At 45.2% G+C, this 23,091-nt stretch overlaps 1 protein-coding gene and 1 non-coding gene across 2 annotated transcripts in view; one reads left to right on the forward strand and one right to left on the reverse strand.

Moving 5' to 3' along the window:
* The window catches only part of LOC126412857 (uncharacterized), a 542,164-nt gene that overhangs the window by 82,116 nt on the left and 436,957 nt on the right, over positions 1 to 23,091 (forward strand). The gene's annotated exons all lie outside the window — the stretch shown is intronic.
* On the reverse strand, positions 12,182 to 12,256 carry Trnat-ugu (transfer RNA threonine (anticodon UGU)). Its single transcript has one exon. It is a non-coding gene; the product is annotated as a tRNA-Thr (tRNA).

The following is a 23,091-nucleotide window of genomic DNA, read 5'->3' on the forward strand; positions in this document are numbered from 1 at the left end:
TCCCCAAAGTGTTCTTCCACGACACCAAACACTCTCCTACTTCGATTCGGTCGAGCTGCATCTTGCACGAACCACATCTTGTCATGTCAGGGTCACTTTGGATAATGGAGATGACATCATCTTCCAAAAACCTTCACGTACCGTTCGGTAATCACCGTGCCATCAATGAATATCGCACCGATTATTCCGTGACTGGACATGGCACACCAAACAGTCACCCGTTGAGGGTGAAGAGACATCTCGATCGCGAAAAGCGGATTTTCAGTCCCCCCAAACGTAACAATTTTGCTTACTGACGAACGCGTCTAAATGAAAGTGAGCTTCGTCGCTACACCAAACCATACTATGAGAATATTAATTCCCATCATGCCCTGCGGCCAGCCGTGCAGTTTGAACGTTCTAACGCAAACCGTTCAGAAGTTATGACGATTTTATTTCATATAGTTCAATAATTGTCACCCTGTCCATCGGTTCTGTCCCACCTGCTCGTAAATCTAATCATACTCACTCACTTGCACCAGGGTTCGTAGTCTCAACCATAACGTTCTGCCACTCGTGCTACCAGTAGATAGATTAGAATAGCGAGTTTCGGCTATGAAGAATAATGTACTCGACCCTAAAGCACATTATTAACCTTATCGTTTCTAGAATGAAATTTTAACTCTACAGCGGAGTGTACGCTGATATGGAACTTCCTGGCAGATTAAAACTGTGTGCCGGACCGAGACTCCGAGTTCGAGTCTCGGTCCGGCACACAGTTTTAAGCTGCCAGGTAGTTTCAACCTTATCGTTTCATTTGTAAAACAGTTTATATGTACATGTCATACTTTGTGCATTGCTCCTTACATTCTACGTGAATGGAAACATAACTAATTAAATTTTATAACTTTATTTAAAATATTTCCACTAAAGTTGATTACTTTTGCGTGAAGATTATGTATAAAGTGAATCTGAATACTAGCTTTGCCAGTGATGTAAATGATTAGACTCTTTGGCTATATTTATGATATCTCTGTTCTTTCTCATTTGGCGAGGAGAGCGGCTTTAAGAGGCGGGGCATAGTGCAGAATAGGTTGAAAAAGACAGAAGGATCTATGCAATCGTAGTGAATAGCTAGAGTTTTGTAGCTCGTTGGAGTAGATGGAAATTATATTGCGAACCAGTTTTATTTCAGTGTTTAAAATGTTATTTTATCATAGTTAAAGTCATCCACTGAAGTATTACAATCCTGTTAAGTTCCAAATTTCTTGGTACAGCAAAAACTTGAGGCAAGAATCATAATGCGAAGAAGACATCTAAATTAACATAAACTGAGCTAAGTGCCAGAATAATGGAAACTATAGGTAAGGGGTTGGGGGTTGGGTTGATTTGTGGAAGAGACCAAACAGCGAGGTCATCGGTCTCGTTGGAGTAGAGAAGGATGGGGAAGGAAGTCGCCCGTGTCTTTTCAAAGGAACCATCCCGGCATTTGCCTGAATCGATTTGGGGAAATCGCGGAAAACCAAAGTCAGGATGGCGGGACGCAGGATTGAACCGTCGTCCTCTCGAATGCGAGTCCATTGTGATAACCACTGTGCCACCTCGCTTGGTCTACAGGTAAGATATCAACAATGAAGGAAAAGGTAGATTGTTACCTACCGTAAAGGTGACGCGTTCAGCTGCAGGCACACACAGTGAAAAGACACATATAAGCTTTCGGGCACAATCTTCATCACATAAAGAAACACACTCCATTCGTTCACACAAGCAAGCACACCTCACTTATAAATCACCTCCTATTCCGACAGCTCGGGCCAGAATCCCCGTTCCTGTCTGAAACTTAACGTGTCATCTATCTCTTCCTATATTGTTGATATAAGTCTCAGAATAAAAACTTATTTATGTGGACATGTCTGCTGTAAATATTCCGAAAACTGAGAGATATGAGTGGTTTACTACGTCAATGGAGGTCTGATCTTCCTTAAACGGGTCTTACAGAAGACATATCAGTAAAATTTCCATCACTAACATACCTGGGTTCGAGTCGAAGAGCTTACCACATCATACAGCGGTAAAAACTACTCTCTATGCAACAGTACTGGCCATTAAAGTTGCAACAGCAGGCACGATGGCAAATAACAGAAGTTTAATTGTTATGCTTATGTATTACAATAGGAAAAACACAAGATTGAACTTTTAGATAATTTTTGGGTACACACGCTGCGAAATCTAGTATACAGAGCTCCCTGCTGCGGCAACAACGTCTCTTACCCGGCTGGGCACCAAGTCGAACTCAGATTGAATGACAGACACGGTACGCGAAGTTAACAATGAAGTTACTATGGAGCGTATGTTTTAATGACTGTAGGCGACAGTTGCAGAATGTTAGTTAAATGGAGATATTTTTGATTCTCAACTAGGACTTGCGCTTTAAGATTAGAGTTTAATATTTGATTTCCTGTTGAAAAACTGTTAAAGAGATAACACCTACAGATTATTCGCTTCCTATCAGTCACAAGTGACTGGCTACAGAATAGCAGTTAGCTGCCTGTTACATTCTGGATGGTGTAACGTCGTTATACTACACACATAAAAAAGAGTTTTGCATCACCCCGGTTCCCAGAACTCCTGAAGATAGACGTTGACTGTGGTTATTGTATCACACAGTTCCTTTGACTGTTCAGATATCACTAAGCCCGCCGAAAGAAGTAAACAACCATGCATGAGCAGCGCCTATTAGAAGGAGGGGGTGCGATAGCCGATCGGTTCCAGTCCTTCCACCTGGAAGGAGGTACACGGTTCGTGTTGTCTATAGTTCAATCATGCCTAGACCGTCAAAACCGCGGTTCCATCGCGTCCGCTTTGTTACTTAGTGCCAGGAAGGGCTCTCAACTAGGGAAGTGTCCAGGCGTCTCGGGGTGAACCATAGCCATGTAGTTCGGACGTGGAGGGGATACAGAGAGACAGGAACTGTCGACGACATGCCTCGCTCAGGCAGCCCAAGGGCTACTACAGCAATGGATTACCGTTACCTCGGAGTAACCCTGACAGCAACGCCACCATGTTGAATGATGCTTTTCGTGCAGCCACAGGAAGTCATGCTACGACTCAAACTGTGCGCAATAGGCTGCATGATGCGTAATTTCACTCCCGATGTCCATGGCGATGTCCATCTTTGTAACCACGACACCATGCAGCGCGGTACAGATGGACCCAAAAACATGCCGAATGGACCGCTCAGGATTGGCATCACGTTCTCTTCATCGATGAGTGTCGCAAATGCCTTCAACCAGACAATCGACGGAAACCCGTTTGAAGACAAACCGGTCAGGCTCAACGCCTTAGACACACCGTCCAGCAAGTGCAGCAATGTGAAGGCTACCTGCTGTTTTGGGGTGGCATTATGTGGGGCCGACGTACGTATCGAAGGCGCCGTAACCGCTGTACGATACGTGAATGCCATACTCCGACCGATAGCGTAACCATATCTCGGCAGCATATAGGCGAGGCGTTCGTTTTGATGGACAACAATTCGCGCCCCCATCGTGCACATCTTGTGAATAACTTCCTTCAGGATAACGACATCGCTCGACTAGAGTGGCCAGCATGTTCTCCAGACATAAACCCTATCGAACATGCCTGGGATAGATTGAAAAGGGCTGTTTATGGACGACGTGACCCACCAACCACTCTGAGGGATCTACGCCAAATCGTAGTTGAGGAGTGGGACAATCTGGACCAACAGTGCCTTGATGAACTTGTGGATAGTATGCCATGACGAAAACAGGCATGCATCAATGCAAGAGGACGTGTTACAGGGTACCGGTTTGTACAGCAGTCCCGACCACCACCTCTGAAGGTCTCGCTGTATGATGATACAACATGCAATGTGTGGTTTTCATGAGCAATAAGAAGGGCGGAAATGATGTACATGTTGATCTCTATCCCAATTTTGTGTACTGGTTCCGTATTATTGGTTATGCCCCTGAGAGGCGGCAAAGCATGTCACCTGTAATCCAGTTATCTGCACTGCGCAAAAGGACGTAGAGCGAACAAAATTAAAATTATTGATTCGCTTCTGAAGTACCTTTCTCCACACACAGACAATAAATCTCAAGGTTTCCTTGTTGAAAATCACATCAGTTTACTGAGGTAGTTTGTATGTTCGTACCGCATACCCCTTATTCCCTGCCGCCTCTAAGGGGCATAAACAGAGTTGTAAAACTACCGTAGGCTTTCGTACACTATAATAAGAAAGCGTATCCTGCGATAGTTTTCCTGCTAACTTTAGTTAGCTAAGATCGTAACCGCGTTACCTGTATGTTAAGTTTCTCGCACATCTGTCGGGTGTCACCTCATTTCGAACGCTTTTTTTTTCTTTTTTTTGCGTGCGCCATCAATGTCTTAACAGGTTTCCCTAGAAACCTAAAACGGCAAACCGTCTAGAAAATGAGTGTGAATGTAGAAAGGTCCGCGTAATCTGCGGAACATTTTTGTTCTACGTAGTTTTCTTCCCGTCCGTTGTTTAAAAAGAAACAGTGTTTATAGCGAAACTGAACCTGTCGTTGTTTAGTCCAGGCTTTATTCAAAAAATATTGATATGTATCGTGAAACAGAGAGGTGATGTAGTATAAATAAATTAGAATCACAGATTTACCATACAGTGCTATAAAATGCAATTTTCTCAAAAAATGTAAAATTAAAATAAATACAAAACAAAAATTTATCAAACATCGCGTCAGTACTTCGTCGAGCTTCAATAAAATATGTTTCTATCGTTGATAAATAATTTTCATAGTTATCCATTATAATGGTAGTGTCTTGCCTTTGATCATGATGAAAAGAGTTCTATTTAGTACAAAATAACAGCAATAATTATGTAGATTTTTTGTGTTGATGCATGTAACTGCACTTGCATCAAAAGTAATTTTTTTGGTCACCCAAAAGTGCAGAATTATGCGAGCAGCTAATTCTTTTACTTAGTAAATACAATATATCTTTTTAAGGATAGAAAGTGTGGTGTCACCGCCAGACACCACACTTGCTAGGTGGTAGCTTTAAATCGGCCGCGGTCCATTAGTACATGTCGGACCCGCGTGTCGCCACTGTCAGTGATCGCAGACCGAGCGCCACCACACGGCAGGTCTAGAGAGACGTACTAGCACTCGCCCCAGTTGTACGGACGACTTCGCTAGCGAAGCACACTGACGAAGCCTCGCTCATTTGTAGAGCAGATAGTTAGAATAGCCTTCAGCTAAGTCAATGGCTACGACCTAGCAGGGCGCCGTTTGTATTACATTGCGTGTATCTATAGAGTCTCACTTGTATCGTCAATAGCGATGTACAACAAAGATGGATTAAAGTTAAGTATTCCAGTAGCTACGTACTTTTCTTTATAGCATTCATTACGTATCCTGTTTCAGACCTATCTCTAGTCTGCGTGAGCTAAACGCGTGCCTTTCGGCTACTTCCGAGTGGCGTGGCTGTCTTGTCACGCCACAACAGAAAGTCCAGAATGGACTAACAGGGAAAGATGTGTGGTTCTAATTATTATGTGCAAAACAAACAAACCAAAAACGAAGAGAAGTCGTCGGCTGCCAATCATCTCTCTTACATGGATTTGTGTTTCCTTCCCTACCACTGCTACCAGTACTGCCGGAAATCGTACAACTTTCTACTTCAGTTTTGTCCTGTACCAGAACTACAGAACCTTAGCTTTGGCAGAGTTATTATAGGTAGTTTTGGCAGAATTATTATAGGCATCAGGCGCCTAGCGCCGTCGGGCAGCGTCGGCGAACATTTTGTCTCTGAAAAAGTTGTTCTCTGTGATGTGCTATAGTACTGGCTTAAATGGCTCTGAGCACTATGGGATTTAACATTTGAGGTCATCAGCCCCCTAGAACTTAGAACTACTTAAACCTAACTAACCTAAGGACATCACACACATCCATGCCCGAGGCAGGATTCGAACCTGTGACCGTAGCAGTCACGCGGTTCTGGACTGAAGTGCCTAGAACCGCAAGGTCACCGTGGCCGGCTTCTATAGTACTACTAGATATCTGATGAAAAGACTTTTAAACACTCTGTATATGTGATCAACAGCCATTTAACAGTCATTGCTTCTCTGGACATCGTAGTCTTTAGCCCCACATTGTAAGTTATCGTATGTATGCATAAATGTCATCCATCTACTTTCCATTAAGTCATCTAAGTATTTTATTACCTCTTAAAATCCAGCAAAGAACTTCCTTGGTCCGGCTTCTACACATTCGTCTAGCTCCGTGCCCAATCACTGAAAGACCTAAATCGAAAGTAGGTCCTTGGAGCAGGCGACAGTTCGTATAACTGTTGAGTACCTTCGGGGAGCCAGTGACAGAGAAACAATACCACCTCCTGTGCAAGTATGTGACACAAGTGAAATACCTTCGGAGATTGATAAGAATATAGTAATCCCAGTTCCAAAGAAGACAGGTGCTCACATGTGTGAATATTACTGAAATATCGGTTTAATAAATTACTGTTGCAAAATATTGACACTACTCACTAAAAAAAAAAATAAAAGAAACAGGCAGTACGAAAGAAATGTCCGACGGAAATCGACAAATGTGGCGTACATCTACAGACAAACGAGTTTCAAAAACATTCGACAATTTATTCAAAAGAAGGATCTACACAAACTGGTCAAGTCAATAACGCATTGCTTCTTCTCCGGCCCTTATTCAAGTTGTTATTCGGCTTGGTATTGGTTGATAGAGTAGTTGTATGGCCTCTGAGGGATATTGTATCAAATTCTGTCCAATTGGGGCGTTAGAGGCCCCTTTTAGCAAGATAATGCCCGCCTGCAAACAGCGAGAGTTTCGACTGCTTGCCGAATTCTGCCTTGGCTAGGAAATCGTCAGATCTGTAAAAAGAAAAGGGTTCAAATGGCTCGAAGCACTATGGGACTTAACATCTCAGGTCATCAGTCCCCTAGAATTAGAACTACTTAAATCTAACTAACCTAAGGACATCACACACATCCATGCCCGAGGCAGGATTCGAAACCGCGACCGTAGCAGGTCTATACATGTACGTCATGTATATACATGTACGTCATGTCTACCCATTTTCGTTCCATTCTGATTCATGGTGCGTCGTTTTCTAGCCTGTATTTTACACGCCTGTTTCATTTTATCCACACTGTAATTGAGTATAAGCTGCAGTCACACTGATGCTTAAGTAGGAACGACAACAACGTCACGAGGTCTGTTTCGCTGGGGGCAGCTGAGCTGTGCCTCCGGCCGCGGCCAGCTACGGTGCGCCCGTGACGTCACGACGCCACCGGCTGTTGGCTAAGCGCTTCCCGGCGCTGGGCCGCCCTTGGCCCCCTGCTGTTGCCGGCGCCTTCCACAGCCCCGGTGAGACTTGTGCAAAGTGTGAGAAACCCTGCCGCGTCGACCAGCGCCGCATTCTTTTCTACAGTCTCTGTGTTTCTTAATTTCCTGCTTTTGTCCTCTTGAATGAAGTACAAAATGTTCTACAGGAGTTTTGCTTCCATCTTAGACCGTGTCTCTCTTCACTTTCGTTATGTCGGGGTCTTAGTTATCTGTATTATTTACAGAGTTTAATTTCTCTATACTCTCTATGGAACGTGAGACGTCGACTACTGCACCTCCACATCACCGGCAATACTCTTGACGTTTGTAACAGCGCGTGAACGAGCTCCAGTGTTTGGATTTCTGCGGATTCCCTAAATCACACGAGCGAATACTCCCTCTTTCTCCAGTGTCATATAAAATGTTCTCCAAGTTGTGGAGCTGTCTGTTTCTGTATTACAATGAAAAGAAAATCGCTGCACCTTCGTAACAATAAAAACCGTACACCCAAAGAGTCACACCTTTTGTTCGTCTTCTCGCGATTGCAGTACTTAATTAGATGGAACAAATGCTGCTCTATTGAGGTGCTCTTCTCAAGCGTATCCGCGAAATCAAGGTAATCTATTGAATACCGTGCGAGAACACAGAGTCGAGCAGAAGCATTAATGTAGCTGGCTCGTTCGCCAAAGTGTAAGTCTGCCCGCAGTGTGTTCGGGTCAAGATGTTTTTTTTCTAGTTTCCTACCAAATAACGAATGAATTATATTCCTTCGAGAAAAAACGTAATAATAATAATAATAATAATAATAATAATAATAATAATACATTCATAGCAATGTATAACGAAGCAATAATAAGAAATGCGTTCAAATGAATATTTATATATCGATATGTTCATGAACTTTCGGAATTTTAATTGTAAACCTCGAAGTGAGCAACAACGTCCATGTTGCATTGTCTGCCACTGGAGCTGGACAAGCATCTCTGTGACGATTTCACCATTACTAATCTTACGTAATATGATGGTCTGGTGACTGTTCTTTCGGACATGTCCAAAACATCAGACACAACGCGGAATCCGGAGCTGTGATACATATTGTGTAAATTGAAGGGCCGGCCGCAGAGGCCGAGCGGTTCTAGGCGCTACAGTCTGGAGCCGCGCGACCGCTACGGTCGCAGGTTCGAATCCTGCCTCGGGAATGGATGTGTGTGCTGTCCTTAGGTTAGTTAGGTTTAAGTAGTTCTAAGTCTAGGGGACTGATGACCTCAGGTGTTAAGTCCCATAGTGCTCAGAGCCATTTTTAAATTGAAGGCGTAGGGGGGAGAAAGGAAAGGGAAGAGACTACCGATATCAACTGCATCAGGACTTTATGCGGAATGAGCGAAAACGTATGCCGGACCGGATTCGAAGCCGGGATCACCTTCTTACTGGGCAGTTGCGTTAACTTCTGTGCGATGCGGACAAACTGTTTATCGCACTTGTCCGGAATACATCGGCACGCCTGTAGGCCGGCCCACATTCCCACCTAGCGTTACCAATCCGCAGTCCTTGTCCACGTTCCCCATGCTCGCTACTTTTACATTCCCGCAGGAGATCGGACGTAACTGCGCATCCACACTGAAGGTGGTGGATACACTGCTCATCGAGGCGAATCAATTATATGAGTACGTGGTGTCTATCCTTTCTGTCAAGAGGCAAAGGCTCGGCTTGCAACACCCTTATAAGCTTTTTAGACTGTTACTGACCACACTGTACAGGCTAATTTGATAGTGTAACAGAGCAGCACATAATCCGGAACCACCAATAAACGTTTCAAATTATATCCGCGGATCAGTACGTCGCGTGATCTGTCTCGCGCGCTGCACATTGTCAAAACTAAATGGATTCTTGTATCAGACGTAAGTGTGACGCAACGGAAAGTCCGAGACGCGGACGACAGCAACGCTTCAAGGAGATTTGAACCGCCTTCCTCCCACATGCGGGTCCAGCAACATAGAACTGCCGTATGTCTGATGGTCTGTTCGGAAACGTGAACTAGCAGGCCTCACGTCTCGACCAGACGTATTTCATTGCTTGACTATTCACTTTAGATTGGCGCTCAAGTTCTTCCATCAAAAAGAAATGGCTTATCGCTTTCCTATTCTTGCAGAACTCAAGCATTTTGTTTCTGAAAACTTCCATTTACGTAAGTCTAACGAGATGCTGTAGTGCTTACGACCTCGTGTTCGAAAAGAGCGGGAATAATACCCCATTTACCCAGATTTAGGTTTAGAGTGGTCTCCCTACAGTAGTTATTCCGACTTCTTTCTCCGTCCTTGTCAGATTCCAGCCTGTCCATTGTGTGTGACCAAGACAGTTTCGATGGTCTAGTTCAAACCTATGTTTCCGTTCATTATGATTTCGGTCAGACATTAAATCGTACAATTGTTAAGCACGGACTGGTTCTTTCCTTCTTTACTCCAGCGGTGCCTCTGTGACCAGAGGCCCGCTCCCTTTCATAAGCGTGTTAAGCACATGAACAGGATGCTGTACGGAGAGGTCGTGCAGCCATCACCTGCCACGGACCTTGCGCAAACCGATCTCACACCGCACAGGCCCTCTACACGCTGAGTCACGACAGCTTTTCGTAACGCGGTCAACGAACGCGCTCTGCAGAAGTGCCGCACACAGTTCCGTGATACGGCATTACGAAAAATTCTCAACTGCTCATTACAGATAAACTGAAGTTGCACGATACGAAAATATCGGGTCGTGTGCTCATGAAAAGACTTAAAGGAAAGGCCTACAATTTGGCAGTTTACATAGGCATGATATGCAGCCACGCGCTTTGAAACGATTTATTGTATCATCAAATAGTTTACAAGCCACAGAAGGCTCATCATTAAATGGATTTAAAGGTGGAACAATTATTTTCTGGACCATGTGCAGCTAGACTCTGGGGTCGTGGTCACTGCATTGCACCGGCCGGAGTGGGCGAGCGGTTCTAGGCGCTTCAGTCTGGAACCGCGTGACCGCTACGGTCCCAGGTTCCAATCCTGCATCGGGCATGGATGTGTGTGATGTCCTTAGGTTAGTTAGGTTTAAGTAGTTCTAAGCTCCAGGGGACTGATGACCTCAGAAGTACCATAGTGCTCTGAACCATTTGAACCACTGCATTGCAGCTTGATTTCGATGACAATTTCATTCCAATAATGTACATTATATGATCTAAAGTATCCGGATGCTCCTGTATAATGCGAAATTGACCACTGGATGTCACGAAAAGCGGATCTACCAGTAAAATGTGGAGCGGGGATGGTTCAAATGGCTCTGAGCATTATGGAAGTTAACATCTAAGGTCATCAGTCCCCTAGAACTTAGGACTACTTAAACCTAACTAACCTAAGGACATCACAAACATCCATGCCCGAGGCAGGATTCGAAACTGCGACCGTAGCGGTCGCGCGGTTCCAGACTGAAGCGCCTCGAACAGCTCGGCCACAACGGACGGCTGTGGAGCGAGGAGTATCGTCATTAGGGAAGCAGTGACTTCGAACGTGGACTAGTCACAGAATGTCATCTGAGTAACAAATCCATCAGGGATATTTGAACTTTTCTAAAGTTGCACAGTGACGACTACTGCTGATGTGACTGCAAAATGGAAGCGCGAAGGTTCAAATGGTTCAAATGTCTCTGAGCACTATGGGACGAAACAGCTATGGTCATCAGTCCCCTAGAACTTAGAACTACTTAAACCTAACTAACCTAAGGACATCACACAACACCCAGTCATCACGAGGCAGAGAAAATCCCTGACCCCGCCGGGAATCGAAACCGGGAACCCGGGCGGGGGAAGCGAGAACGCTGCCGCACGACCACGAGCTGCGGACAAGCGCGAATGAATAACCACAATTAAACCAAGACCAGACAGACCTCATGCACCATCAAGTGAGGTGGCGCAGTGATCAGCACACTGGGCTGGCATTCGGGAAGACGACGGTTCAAACCCGCGTCCGGCCATCCTGGTTTAGGTTTTCCATTATTTTCCTAAATAGCTTCAGGCAAATGCCGGGATGGTTTCTTTGAAAGGGCACGGCCGATTTCCTTCTTCATCCTTTCCTAATCCGATGGGACCGATGACCTCGCTGTTTGCTCTCTCCCCCAAATCAACCAACAATCCTGATATACTGACGGACAGTATATCGTCGAACTTTGCGGAGAGTGCTCGTAAAAAATCGCATGAAATAAGCGGGAAGAGTCACGCGTGGTTTTCAAAGCGCTACCAGTCGTCCAGCCAGCTCAATGACTGTACGAAGTGAGTTGAGAAGAATGGGTACGGTGGTCGAGCAACCCCTCATAAGCCGTACATTTTTTAGCCACCGCTAATCGACACTTGAAGTGGTGCAAAGGGCACACCCCAGAACAGCGGGAGACTGGAAGCGAGCGTTTTGGAGCGATGAATCACGCTGTACCCTGTAAAAATCAGTTGGATGTGTCGGAGTTTGGCGAATTCCTGGAGAACGTTACCTACTACCGTATGAAGTGGTAACAGTGAACAACGGACAGCTGCTGTTACGGTATGGAGGTATTTTTCGTGGTTAGGATGTGGTCCACTTATTGTGCTTAAGAAAACGCTAAATACTGATGAATATGAACATATTTTACACCACTCAGTAGACGAAGAGTTTGGAGACCATGACAATGCTCACTGTCATAAAGCATCGTTTGTGGGCAGTAACATTCCTGAAGTGGACCCGCCCGATATGAGAGAGATGAGTTGGACGACTGAATGAGATGATAATTATTCGAAACCCTCAGCTGCCGACAGGTGTTGTTGATATACCTCGATGGGGACAGCTGAAAATGTGTGTCCTGACCGGGACTCGAACCCGGGATCTCCTGCATACATGGCAGACGCTCTATCCATCTGAGCCACCGAGGACACAGAGGAGAGTGCGACTTAACTCTGTCACGCCGCCCACGACACCCACATTCCCAACTGTCCACAATCTACATACGTAATGTACCTAATAGATATTTGCCCATGCACTCATTACTCGCGCACACTAAGGTGACGATTCCCGTAAGCGTTCGGGCAACCTGTGTGCATATGCACAGGAGAACCCGGGTTCGAGTCCCTGTCGGGGAACACATTTTCAGCTGTCCCCATCGAGGTATATCAACAACACTAGTCGGCAGCTGAGGGTTTCAGTTAATTACCATTTATTCTAGAGAAGCCGCACGGTCATCAATGGTATCCGTTCTTTCGAGAACAGTAACTATTTTCAAATATGAATGAGATGAGCTAGAACGCAGTAGAACCCCAGCGTCCAACAGCACTACCTTCACCGATTTCGGTTCGTCAGGAAGTTGGTTCAAAATGGTCCAAATGGCTCCGAGCGCTATGGGGCTTAGCTTCTGAGATCATCAGTCCCCTAGAACTTAGAATTACTTAAACCTAACTAATCTAAGGACATCACACACATCCATGCTCGAGGCAGGATTCGAACCTGCGACCGTAGCGGTCGCGCGGTTCCAGACCGAAGCGCGTAGAACCGCTCGGCCACCACTGCCCGCTTATGAGGAAGAATGGGATTCCATTTCTCCACAGACACTCAGACACTTTATTGAAAGTGTCCTTAGCACAGTTGAAGCAGTCACACACCATACTGATGTCCACTGATTGGTGTCCGGACACTTGTGATCAAGTGTACATTTTAATCAGTCCTCTCCCCCCCCCCCCCCCTCCCCCCGCACACCACACATACACACAATACACACACAATAGTCAAGTGCACTTGATTTTACAGTAAACAAACATTTGTTTGTCATTTCCAGTTCTTTTAACTGCTGAGTAATTTGTAACGTAAGTTACTCTGAGTGCTAGCATGTGGCCATAGAAGTGTTATTCGATAGGACAAGTAAGTAACAGTGAAGGTTCTATCAACTTTCACAGTTAAATGATGCTGTTTGCCTAGTAGACACTGAGCAGCGGATTATTGGAGGTATGCTTTTAAAGCGAACGGCCTTGCCCCGCGCGCCTTCGTGGCCATGTAACAGCCGGCGCTAGCCGAGCGCCCGTAATCTGGCGCGGCTGTGTGTTTTCGCGATACGCCGCGGCGGCCTTATCTGGGTCCGCCTCCAGAGCCAACACCAGCCGACACGTTTACGACGCACCGCGGGCCTCCACTGTTTGTCCCCCTCCCGTCGCACTCCTCCACCTCCTCTCCCTGCTGCTGCTGCTCCTACTAAGCTGCCCTCATCTTGTTTAATTATGTTACGTGTCCTAACAGCCAGGTCAAATTCGCTTTCGTTTCATGACATGAAACCTCTTTGGCCTTACTCACGACTGTTTTTCGACACTCATAAGCAAGCTCGATTTTACATGTGTTTACTTAACGTACTGTGAATAACACATACAGCGGATAGGCAAAATAATGTGAACTGTGGCAGTAATGGGATGGTTGTGTTTGACTGTCAACAGCTCGATTTTACATGTGTTTACTTAACGTACTGTGAATAACACATACAGCGGATAGGCAAAATAATGTGAACTGTGGCAGTAATGGGATGGTTGTGTTTGACTGTCAACAGCGCTTCGTACACTACTGGCCATTAAAATTGCTACACTACGAAGATGACGTGCTACAGACGCGAAATTTAACCGACAGGAAGAAGATGCTGTGATACGCAAAAGATGATCTTTTCAGAGCATTCACACAAGGTTGGCACCGTTGGCGACACCTACAACGTGCTCATATGAGGAAAGTTTCCAACTGATTTCTCATACACAAACACCAGTTGACCGGCGTTGCCTGGTGAAACGTTGTTGTGATGCCACGTGTAAGGAGGAGAAATGCGTACCATCACGTTTCCGACTTTGATAAAGGTCGGATTGTAGCCTATCGCGATTGCGGTTTATCGTATCGCGACATGGCTGCTCACCTTGGTCGAGATCCAATGTCTGATAGGGAATCGGACGGTTCACGAGGGTAATACGGAACGCCGTGCTGGATCCCAACTGCATCGTATCACTAGCAGTCGAGATGACAAGCATCTTATCCGCATGGCTGTAACGGATCGTGCAGCTACGTCTCGATCCCTGAATCAACAGATAGTGACTTTTGCAAAACAACATCCATCTGCACGAACAGTTCGACGACGTTTGCAGCAGCATGGACGATCAGCTCGGAGACCGTGGCTGCGGTTACCCTTGACGCTGCATCACAGACAGGAGCGCCTGCGAAGGTGTACTCAACGACGAACCTGGGTGCACGAATGGCAAAACGTCACTTTTTCGGATGAACCCAGGTTCTGTTACAGCATCATGATGGTCGCATCCGTGTTTGGCGACATCGCGGTGAACGCACATTGGAAGCGTGTATTCGTCATCGCCATACTGGCGTACCACCCGGACAGATGGTATGGAGTGCCGTTGGTTACACGTCTCGCTCACATCTTGTTAGCATTGACGGCACTTTGAACAGTGGACGTTAAATTTCAGATGTGTTACGACCCGTGGCTCTACCCTTAATTCGATCCCTGCGAAACCCTACATTTCAGCAGGATAATTCACGACCGCATGTTGCAGGTCCTGTACGGGCCTTTCTGGTTACAGAAAATGTTCGACTGCTACCCTGGCCAGCACATTCTCCAGATCTTTCACCAACTGAAAACGTCTGGTCAATGGTGGCCGAGCAACTGGCTCGTCACAATACGCCAGTGACTACTCTTGATGAACTGTGGTATCGTGTTGAAGCTGCGTGGGCAGCTGTACCTGTACACGCCATCCAAGTTCTGTTCTGTGTGACTCAATGCCCAGGCGTATCAAGACCGTTATTACGGCCAGAGGTGTTTGTTCTGGGTACTGATTTCTTAGGATCTCTGCACCCAAATTACGTGAAAATGTAATCACATGTCAGTTCTAGTATAATATATCTGTCTAGTTAATACCGGTTTATCATCTGCATTTCGTCTTGGTGTAGCAATTTTAATGGCCAGTAGTGTATTTGCATTCAGATATCAAGGTCGACGTGCAATGAAGACCTAACAGAGGACCAAAGAGGGCAGATTCTCGGGGCCCAAATAGCTAGAGGATCAGAAACCAAGACAGCAAACCTACTGAATGTTTCAAGAGCAACTGTTTGAACAGTCAAGACAGCCTACACAAAACATGGAAGGATATCATCGTGTAAATGTAATAGTGGGCGCAAAACAAAACTAAATGACAGAAATCGTCGTACGCTAACACGAATTGTACCAAAGCAACACAAAACTACGGCGGCTAAAGTGACTGCAGAGGTCATCAGCCATCTTCGAGACCCCGTATCTATCTACACTGTCCACCGAGAACTCCATGAAGGAATATTCATGTACGATCTGCTATACCCAAACCCTTGGTGAAGTCAGCCAACGCAAAGAAGAGCAAAACATGGTGTCAGGAGCATAAATCCTGCACGACTGATCAGTAGAAACATATCTTATGGTCCGACGACTCAATGTTTTCGTTATTTGCAAAGTCGCGGTTTGCCTCTGGAGAACGCCAAAAGAACCCTACAATCCTAATGGAGGTGGAAGTGTGATGGTGTGGGCACCATATCACGGTGTTCTGCTGGTCTCATCATTACTCTCAAGGGACGTATTACAGCCAACGATTATTTGAACATTTTAGCTGATAAGGTGCACCCCATGATTCAAATGTTCTTCCCCATCAACGATGCCACATTTCAGGACGATAGTGCACTCATTCACACAGCCAGGTCAGTACAATCGTGGTATGAGGAGCTTGCAACTGACCTGCAGCGTCTTCCCATGACAGATGGAGCAAGGAGGGCATCAAAAGCAGACTATCAATGGGAAAAAGGGCATTCCTGGTCAAGAGAAGTCTACTAATATCAAATATCGGCTTTAATTTGAGGAAGAAATTTCTGAGATTGTGCGTCTGGAGCATTGTATGGTAGTGAAACATGGAAAATCGGAACAGAAGAGAATCGAAGCATTTGAGATGTGGTGTTACAGACGAATGTTGAAATTTAGGTGGACGGGTACGTTAAGGAATGAGGAGGTTCTGCGCGAAATCGGAGAGAAAAGGAACATGTGGAAAACACTGATAAGGAGAAGGGACAGGATGATGGACATCTGTTAAGACATGAGGGAATGACTTCCATGGTACCAGAGGGAACTATAAAGGGCAAAAACCGTAGAGGAAGACAGAGATTGGAATACATCCAGCAATTGATTGAGGACATAGGTTGCAAGTGGTACTCTGAGATGAAGAGGTTGGCACAGGAGAGGAATCCGTGGCGGGCCTTGTAACATTACATGAGTATGTCCTATATAGTCGGATGTACTATGCGTCACGTGAGTGTAGGGGAGTCGAAACCAGTAGTGACCCATGACGTCAAATCAACTTGAGATTTTTTTATACATGTCTTTCATTTCTAAATTTTATTGATTTGTTACAGACTAAAGAATTTAATTATGTACAACATTTAATAGGTAATGAGTTTTAATGAGATAGATATAAATATGTTTTGACATAGCAAATAACCTTGTTGCATTATGCATGATATATTTTCTCTTTGTAAGAAAAAATCTTTGTGTTGCTCGAGTGCGCGATCAAGTAGTAGTCGAGTGGGATCTGCTGTAACTTTCATATTAATTTAGAACCCGCAGTTGATTTAAAAATTATTCTAGGGAACCACGGCCCGACTTTGGCGCAAACAAATCGCGCGCGAATTCTCAAATATCGGCGTGGAGTTTAAGATATGCGGCTGAATATCGGGCGTTATCGTCGCGTGTGTGATTCAGTGACATTAACCGCAATTTACGGACATTAGCTTGATAATAACTATCAAAGACTTATATGAGCGGCATAGTAATCGTCTTGATGCTTAAAGCAAGCGAGAAGCGATGTACTGTCGGGATACGACAAATATTAATTCATTGCATAGTCAGCTTGTTGATACGTTGCTTAGCAACTGATGAACGGACAGCGATAGAATTATTGAAACAATGTTTTAAGAATTAATGACCGCTACACACAAATCAGAAACTAATTACTCTTAACTGTGAGTGACTTCTGTATTGGATGAGTTTTCTTTTTTCTTTCGGCTAATTGGTATTAATAAACTTCTTTCGATGTTGAAACTTCATCAATGGTGTCGCACTCATTCAGTTTAACAAAACGATAGATAGTACTAGCTACACTACTATTTATAGTTTTAAAAGAAAAGAGAGCACATACCTGTTTTTCTTTTGGGAAATGTTTGTACTTCAGTCGTCAGTCTTCTCAAACCAGATGCACGAGTGATGCTCCCTCACAGCACTACGATATCGTGAACCACCACACACATGTGCCCACTTCTCACTACATGTCTGCATTGAAAACCCTGAGATATAGAAGCGGTACGAGAAGGAAGAAAGAAGAGGAAAGATCAGCGAAAGAAACGGAGCAAAGAGAGAAGGGGAGGTCACAGCCTCATCAAACCAGTCAGAAGACTGATGACACAAAAACAAAAAAAAGAAATACAAAAAACAAAAAAACCTGATGGCTGGTCATTGGGGTTAAGTTCGAAGCGGGACTCATCCTGAAAACCTATTCCGGGCAATGAGATTCCAAGCCGAGGACGTGTCTGGAGAGTCTCCGGATAGCGGTGAGGTACCAGCCTGACTGTCGCCGGCCATACGCCTCGACAACCAGAAATGATGGTGAAACTTCCTGGCAGATTAAAACTGTGTGCCGGAGCGAGACTCGAACTCGGGACCTTTGCCCTTTGCGGGCAAATGCTCTAGAAGACGAGATACTGGCTTAAGTGAAGCTGTGAGGCGGGGTAGCTCAGTTGGTAGAGCACTTGCCTGCGAAAGGCAAAGGTGCCGAGTTCGTGTCTCTGTCCGGCACACAGTTTTAATCTGCCAGGAATTTCCATATCAGCGCACACTCCGCTGCGAAGGCATTTCATAGCACAACCTTTTTGGGTATCACAGTCGTATGTCGACGATATTCTATTCCCTGTTTGGTTGCCTTTCACAGCAAGCCATCCTAGCTTTACATTTCAGCAAGATAATGCCCACTGCATACAGCAAAAGTTTTCTAATCCTTATCTTTGTGCTTGCAAATTGTACCTTGATCAGCAAGCTCGCCGGATGTTTCCCCAATTGAGAACGTTTGCTGCATTATTGACGGAGCCCTCCAGCCAGCTTGGGATTTTGACGATCTAACGCACCAGTTGGCCAGAATTTGGTACGTTATCCCTCAGAAGGAGACCCAACAACTCTGTTAATTGTTGCAAAGACGAGTAACTGCTTGCATAAGAGCCAGAGGTGGCCCAAAGGGTTATTGACTTTCTCAATTTGAGTAGCTCATTTTGCTGTATAAATCATGCAGTTTTCTGAAACTTTAATCATTTTTTTTTCTGTGCATGTACATGTACATCACATCTAACGATTCTCGTACCATTCGGATAACTCCTTCGTAGTGCGCCGTTTTTTGTCTTAGTGTATATATTAGCTTTACTGTACTATTATTATCTCTGGAATTGTGCGCTCGGGCACATACAATAGACAGTTGTTTTATTCGCAGCTGATAGTACGTTGGCGCTGATTTTTGTAGAAGCCATATAGGGCCTAAATACTTTGCAAAATTAAAATCTCTCACATTACAGTTGATAAACTTAATAATTTTGTTATTTTTTCAAACATTTTAGCAACTGTTTCCCTTGTTGCAGGTAAGACGATCTCTACATCTTTTGGCTGCGTGGTTCGTTGGTAAGTTAGTCGCTGCGCGGTGTGGGATCCTTACCAGGTGGGATTGACGGAGGACATCGAAAGGGTGCAAAAAAGTGCAGCTCGTTTTGTATTATCACGTAATAGGGGAGAGAGTGTGGCAGATATGATACGCGAGTTGGGATGGAAGTCATTAAAGCAAAGACGTTTTTCGTCGCGGCGAGATCTATTTACGAAATTTCAGTCACCAACTTTCTCTTCCGAATGTGAAAATATTTTGTCGAGCCCAACCTACATAGGTAGGAATGATCATCAAAATAAAATAAGAGAAATCAGAGCTCGAATAGAAACGTTTAGGTGTTCATTTTTCCCGCGCGCTGTTCGGGAGTGGAATGGTAGAGAGATAGTAGGAGTGTGGTTCGATGAACCCTCTGCCAAGCACTTAAATGTGAATTGCAGAGTAATCGTGTAGATGTAGATGTAGATAGTGCTGCTGTCTGGCGTCTGTGGTTGCTTATTGCCTTTTGTTGTCGAACACAGGCGGTGGTCGTATTAATGTAACTGTATCATGTATTACTATCATCATGTCTGAAAGCAGTACTTTCTAAAAGACATGAGCAATTATATCTCAATGACGAGATTAGCATTGACATAGCACTCCATAAAAGTAACATGTATTTTTCGTATATTTATCTCTCCAGCTAGTGCTAGGCAGAACGTGGTAATAGAGACTAACGTTTGTAGTGAATTGACAGCACAAGGCGAAGATGAAGGTTTACATGTTAAATGCTGAAAATTAAAAACAAAGTTTACAGTGATTTGTTACTGCTTTTCATTTGTGTAATAAATGCTCGGCAAGATTAAAAGATTCTAAATGTCAAAGTTGCCAGGTTTCCTGGACGTGTCGGCGACTAAGGAAAAATTGGCAGAGCATTTACGAAAGGAACTGGGTTTGTTTTTTTCTCTAGGAATAGGCCAATCGAGCGATTCTGAAAGTGGAGCTTAAGACAGTTGTAGAGTTGAAGCTCACAGTATGTCACTACTGGAACATAAAACGCCATACGCCGAACGTGGCTCCCTTTAACGAATTACCCGGACATTCTCACGTAATTCTGAAAAGAACAGGAATAGGAAATTAGTGTGAGCCTGGGGAAGAACCAGCGGCAGAGCAATGAGACGCCGCGTTCCTCGTGAGAATGAAACGCGGCGTGAACTAACGCAGAGCGTTTGGATCCGGACGTTCACCTTCTGTGATCCCAGGCGGCTACACTGCAAGCGACGATCTGCTAGCCATTCCCGTTCCTTGTGAGCTGTTTCGTAACTTATAAGATGCGGTACTAATTCATCCGCGTCGATGCACTATCATTATAGATTTGCATTGTTCAGCTCGACCGATAAGTCGTGAGATACAGACTGAAGGGTGGTTGTAATTAAACTTTCGCTACTTGACCCACTGTAGACGGAAAGTTACCCGGATTTATAGGAACACTGTAGATAGTGTTAGTGTCTTGACTTGCCGTTGTCCCTCGGTACTGGTACGGCGACGGAGGGTTGAAACACAAACATCAGTGTGCATTTCAATTGCAGGCAATCACTACGGGTCTGTACAAGGTGTGCAAGGCTTTACTTGAAGTTTGTTTTATCAAAACAACGGCAATAGTGCTGCTGCTCTTCGCGCGTAAATGAATGCGGAGAGCTCCTCTTTTCTCAACAGGGAAACGTGAATCGGAAGTTCGAATTAACCGTCAATTTAGGAACTGTTGCTGGGAGAGGCTGACCGCCAATTGCGCCACAAATTGTTGAAGTTATTGTTGCCACGGCTGAGAACGCTCGTAGTAGTGCTTGATCTTTCGGCAGTGCACGAGCTGAACATTTTATGATCCGCCGTCCGGAAAGTACCAGAAAAGTTGTGAAATGGTATCGGTAGAAACTTCGACAATCTTGGATGCAGGTGGTCGTCACATTGAGCAACGTTTATAATCTGTAACGTTAACACGGTACGCAATTAATAAATGTTACTACCTCATTTGGAAATTAAAATTTGTTTCTTTCAATGATTTATTCGTTATTTCTCTTCCACGTGTTGTTACAAATGTTTCCCAAAAGTTTCATTGTCCTACGGTCACTCATCTTTCACGGGAGTCAAGTACGGAAGTTTAATTGTAACACCCATGTACTTCTAGGTCGGACATTATCATGTAGCATTTTAGAAGCTATGATAATGAAGGCGGGCAACATTTTGCATTTCCTTAAGACAGTCTTCAACATTTCTACTAACTAAATGCGGAACTCCGTCTCATTTATTGTGTGCTAATTTTCCCATCTCTGCTTCATCCAAGATCTTCGATAATGTGCATTGTTTCTACACTTTGTTCACAGTGCTCCTTCTAGGTTCCTTATGCATTAGAAGCTTGCTCTCAATAAGGCGCGGTGAAGTATTAGAGTAGGAGGTTCAACAGTGTCTCGAAACTGTATCAGTACCTTCGTCAGCCGTATTATCTCAGTTTAAACTACACTCATGCTCATAAATTAAGGATGATACTGTTTCATGGTGAAACAACGCTCTGGTGGGCGGTTTGCGGGTTTAAATCACCTCGGGGCATGACCATGCGTTGCATTTGACCTGCGGTCGTCGCACGGTGGCGCTGGCAGCAGTCCACACGCGCAGAGGTGTGTCGGTGCATGTCAGAGTACGGGGCAGTGAGTAAGTGTGCAGGCGTTTTCAGACGTGCTAATGGTGACTGTGTGTTGAAAATGGCTCAAAGAACACATATTGATGACGTTGTGAGGGGAATACTAGGGCGACTGGAGGCTGGTCAAAGACAGCAGGTCGTACCAAGGGCCCTCCGTGCGCCACAAAGTGTGATCTCAAGATTATTGGCAACGATTCCAGCAGATAGGAAACGTGTCCAGGCGCAACAGTACAGGACGTCCACAGTGTACAACACCACAAGAAGCCCGATATCTCATCAACAGTGCCCGCAGACGGCCGCGGAGTACTGCAGGTAGCCTTGCTCGGGACCTTACCGCAGCCACTGGAACAGTTGTCGCCAGACACGCAGTCTACAGACGAATGAGCAGACATGGTTTATTCGCCCGGAGTCCTGCAAGGTGCATTCCACTAACCCCTGGTCACAGGAGAGCCTGTAAAGCCTGGTGTCAAGAACACAGTACATGGTCATTGGAACAGCGGTCCCAGGTTATGTTCACGGACGAGTCCAGGTATATTCTGAACATTGATTCTAGCCGGGTTTTCATCTGGTGTGAACCAGGAGCCAGATACCAACCCCTTAATGTCCTTGAAAGGGACCTGTATGGAGGTCGTGGTTTGATGGTGTGGGGTGGGATTATGATTGGTGCACGTACGCCCCTGCAAGTCTTTGACAGAGGAACCGTAACAAGTCAGGCGTATCGGGACGTCATTTTGCACCAGTATGTCCACCTTTTCAGGGGTGCAGTGTGTCCCGCCTTCCTCCTGGTGGATGATAACGCACGGCCCCAACGAGCTGCCATCGTGGAGGAGTACCTCGAAACAGAAGAAATCAGGCGAATGGAGTGGCCTGCCTGTTCTCCAGACCTAAGCCCCATTGAACACGTCTGGGATGCTCTCGGTCGTCGTATCTCTGGACGTTTTCACACCCCTAGAACACTTCAGGAGCTCCGACAGGCACTGGTGCAAGAATGGGACGCTATACCCCAGCAGGTGCTCGACCACCTGATCCAGAGTATGCCAGCCCGTTGTGCGACCTTTGTACGTGATTATGGTGATCACATCCCATATTGATGTCGGAGTACGTGCGCAGGAAACAGTGGCGTTTTGTAGCACGCATGTTTCGGGTTGGTTTCCTCAACTTATCACCAATACCGTGGACTTACAGATCTGTGTCATGTGTGTTTCTTATGTGCCTATGCTATTAGCGCCAGTTCTGTGTAGTGCCACGTTGTGTAGCACCACAGTCTGCAATTATTCTTAATTTATGAGCATGAGTGTAGTATTGCTATCACTGCCGCTGCTGCAGTTTCGGCAAGCGTCACAAATATAATGGTAGACCAA

The sequence above is a fragment of the Schistocerca serialis genome, chromosome 7 (genome assembly GCF_023864345.2).
Source record: "Schistocerca serialis cubense isolate TAMUIC-IGC-003099 chromosome 7, iqSchSeri2.2, whole genome shotgun sequence".
NCBI lineage: Eukaryota > Metazoa > Arthropoda > Insecta > Orthoptera > Acrididae > Schistocerca > Schistocerca serialis.